This window comes from Austrofundulus limnaeus, unplaced genomic scaffold, assembly GCF_001266775.1.
Source record: "Austrofundulus limnaeus strain Quisiro unplaced genomic scaffold, Austrofundulus_limnaeus-1.0 Scaffold87, whole genome shotgun sequence".
Taxonomy (NCBI): domain Eukaryota; kingdom Metazoa; phylum Chordata; class Actinopteri; order Cyprinodontiformes; family Rivulidae; genus Austrofundulus; species Austrofundulus limnaeus.
The window spans coordinates 1,395,069-1,397,644 of NW_013952489.1; the positions used below are offsets into that span (position 1 = coordinate 1,395,069).

At 39.0% G+C, this 2,576-nt stretch overlaps 1 protein-coding gene across 1 annotated transcript in view; it reads left to right on the forward strand.

Annotated features, from left to right (window-relative positions):
* pwp2h (PWP2 small subunit processome component) overlaps positions 1 to 2,576 on the forward strand; it is a 25,940-nt gene that overhangs the window by 13,074 nt on the left and 10,290 nt on the right. The gene's annotated exons all lie outside the window — the stretch shown is intronic.

Consider the following 2,576-nt stretch of genomic DNA (forward strand, 5'->3'; position numbering starts at 1 on the left):
TTAAATAAAATGGCCCCGTCCGTGTAATATACTGCATTTTTAAACTTTTAGTTTAAAAATGATAAAAACTAAACATCCTGCAGTATTTTTATTCTTTATTTTACAGTTAAAATAAATGTTTATTAAATAAAGTCTAATGTTACAACTAATCAGGGATCCCTTTAAAACAGTTTGCAACTAATTGGGTTACCAAAATGTCAGTAAAAGGACTGCATAAAATAATAAATCAGCATTTTAAAAAGGCTGACTTTCTTAGAAGTAAAGATGAGCAGAGGTTCACCAGTCTGTAAAAAAAATGTCTAAAATAGTTTTGGAATAATGTTCCTTAACAAAAAATGTATAAAGAAGAATGTCAGGATCACATCATCTGCAGTTCATAGATTTTAAGAATCTGAAATCTCTGAGCCCCAAGGACAAAACTGAAAGTCAGCAGAATATGGTCTTGATGTTCAGACCCCCAGGAGCTCCTGCATGAAAACAGGTTTGAATATAATCTGAGCACGGGTTCAACAACACTTCCTCACATCACTGTGTAGAATCACAGTTCAGAAATTCAATTCAAAAATACTTTATTGATCCCAGAGGGAAATTAGGTGGTTAAATGTGGTTTAAAGCTCTATCATGCAAAAAGGGAATACTGTTTTCTCTGGACCAGGTAACTATAATGTTGGAAAACTGTTTTTAGGCAGATTAATCCACCTTTGAACTTTTGTTTGTTTTAACCACTGACACCATGTCCTCAGAGAAGGGTCTGTTTACATGGATCAGTTTTTTTAGTGAAACCACACATTTTCGTGAAACTCAGCGACCACTTGTTCACACGTCATCAGTGATGGAGTCTGTGACATCACGGTTTGAAACCAGGTGTCAGAGTGGAGGTTAGGTCCTGTTCACACCAGAGTTTTCTCTGAAAACGTTTTTTTAAATGTTTATTGAAGCAAATAGGATAAACATTTAGGTATGATCTTTTAAATTATTATATTTTGACTAGTGCTGGGCACGTTAACACGTTATGACGTTAACGCAGCTGACAGTTAACGGCAATAATTTTTTCAACACGTGTTAACGCATTTTCTTTATATTTCTCCATCTGATCTCTGTTCTCTGGGCTGCCAGTTCAGACACAGACACACACAGACTCTCAGTGGTCGCGGCAGGGAGGCGGGATCTTGATCACTATTGGCTTTAGACAGCCTCCATCATGCGTCTCATCCAATGAGAGCGTTTGTTGTTGAGCGTGCAGCTGCTCACATGAACCCGAGCTGCAGCTGAGGGAAATATGCCTGAAGCCGCTGGATTCTGCAGGGCATTTTTTGATTTTAAAACTTTTCCCAGGTGGGCTGGAAGGAAGTAAAGTTCTCTAAGTGTTGCAACACTAAACTGTCTCACCATTGGAGTAGTTTGAGCCTGAAACATAACTTCAGTTTAAAACCAGTGGAAACAAACACTGGGAGGTTCTGCTGACCAACGTGTGGGGGAAAGAGGAAAAAGTAAGACCAGCCTTATTCAAAATGCGTTGCCCCCCCCCCCCCCCCCCCCCCATATATATATATATAACAGTACCTAAAATGCTCTAAACATCTTAAAGTCAGTAAAATTTTATGCAGAATAATGAAATTAAATGAAAAATTCAAGGATTTTTTTTTTGCCATTCCAAATTAGGGCTGGGTGATTAATTGGATTTTGATCTAGATTACGATTTGGGTTTTCAACAATCATAAAAACATAATGATCGATCAGTTTAGGTCGGGCCGAATAATTTCCGTGATGCGAAAAACGCGCACGGAATCCAGTCACGGAATCCAGTGTAAAACGCGGAATCTCACAGAGGTTGCTTATTTGGGCGAGTTTCTGAGGTATTTTGACCACTGCTGCTCCCCTTACCTGCCCTTACCTGGTAACAGGCACACGGAGTGAGCTCTGAGCTCCCCTCCTGACACAGGAGGAGGGGGAGGGAAAAAAAGCTGCGACCGCGACTCGCGCAGCGAACAAAATGTGTGTCACACATGAATTGCAACATACAAATGTACACGTTCAGCCATAGCAGAGTGATTGTTTCTAAAAAAAATTGAGATTAATCGCGATTAAAAAAATTTAATCTATGCCCAGCACTAATTTTGACCCAAACTGTCGTGTGCTAAGTGAGGATGTTGTAACATAGACAAAATATGCTTTGTGTCCCTCGTTTTCTGTGCACATTTTCACTAAATTCAGCACACCCCCTCATGTTACAACACCCTCACCCACATACAACAGTTTGGGTCAAAATGCAATACCTTTCAGAACAGTTTTATCATGTCTCATCTGGCAGCTCTGTCTGGCGTGGAAACTACAGTGGATGGGTGATTTATTTATTCAAATTTTGTACAGTCATGGCCAAAAGTTTTGAGAATGACACAAATATTATATTTTCACATGATCTGCTGCCCTCTGGTTTTCATGTGTGTATGTCAGATGTTTTCATCACATACAGAAATACAATTGCAATCATATTATGAGTAACAAAAGCTTTTATTGACAGTTAGAATGAGTTAATGCAGCAAGTCAATATTTGCTTTGTTGACCCCTCTTCTTCA